General features: G+C 36.2%; 1 protein-coding gene across 1 annotated transcript in view; it reads left to right on the plus strand.

The window, feature by feature from the left end:
* LOC107575212 (uncharacterized) overlaps positions 1-930 on the plus strand; it is a 14,025-nt gene that overhangs the window by 11,054 nt on the left and 2,041 nt on the right. The gene's annotated exons all lie outside the window — the stretch shown is intronic.

The raw sequence follows: 930 nt of genomic DNA on the forward strand, positions 1-930 counted from the left end.
ACAGAATTATATTTTTTTATTCATTGGCGGAAACGGGCTTCCATACATATGAGTACATTTTGACTAAGCATGTTGTGTCCACCAAACTGGACACCGTGCACCACCAACTTCAGCTGCAAGTTACCACTGTTATATAAACACCACATATGATTTTCACATAGTTCTATTTTTTATTTTATTTTTTTATTTGACTATTTATATGTTGTTCAATTTATTTCATGCCTCAAACAGAATATTTAAAAAATGCATGCTAAATAATACATGCATCTAAGAGGGTCTCAAGCCTCAGGTTCGTTTTGTTTTGTGTAGATATATTAATACATTAATTAACCTATTATATTCATTCACATAAATCATTCATAAACGGATGGTAGCGGTTGCTTCACGACCAAATTGAAAGTTCCATGCGACTGCCACTAGCAGGCGAAATGCGCCAATCACGTGCGAATGTTTTGGAGACTGTAGAAAGATGGCTTAAGAGGGTGAAGGCTTATTAAAGTTTCATTAAGGAACACGTAACTCAGGTCCGAAAAGGGGAAAAACTACACCATTGAAAGTCCTGCTTCGTGTTTCCTGGGGTTAACTCGACACAAGTGAAAGGCGAGTTTATTCTCACTGACTGTCGACCTTCACAACATCACTTCACCGTATCTTCTCAGATGATCTGTCATGTAATTACAAATCTGGTGGACTTTTAAGAGTTTTCTCTTATTTTTGAAAATTAATAGGCTATACTGGAGACGAAAAGAAGAAAATGCTTTGCCTGTTTGCCTTGCTTTATTATTCGTGGCATCTCATTGGTAAGTTGTCTGTATTATGGCTTCAGGTTTGATACTTGTAATATAGATTGCTACTGTCTTCTAAGCACGCGTCGTTTTTATTAGCTTAAAACATATCTGGACATGTCAAACTCTTGACACAGAGAAAAAA

Source organism: Sinocyclocheilus grahami, unplaced genomic scaffold (assembly GCF_001515645.1).
Source record: "Sinocyclocheilus grahami isolate Dianchi unplaced genomic scaffold, SAMN03320097.WGS_v1.1 scaffold2512.1, whole genome shotgun sequence".
Taxonomy (NCBI): Eukaryota; Metazoa; Chordata; class Actinopteri; order Cypriniformes; family Cyprinidae; genus Sinocyclocheilus; species Sinocyclocheilus grahami.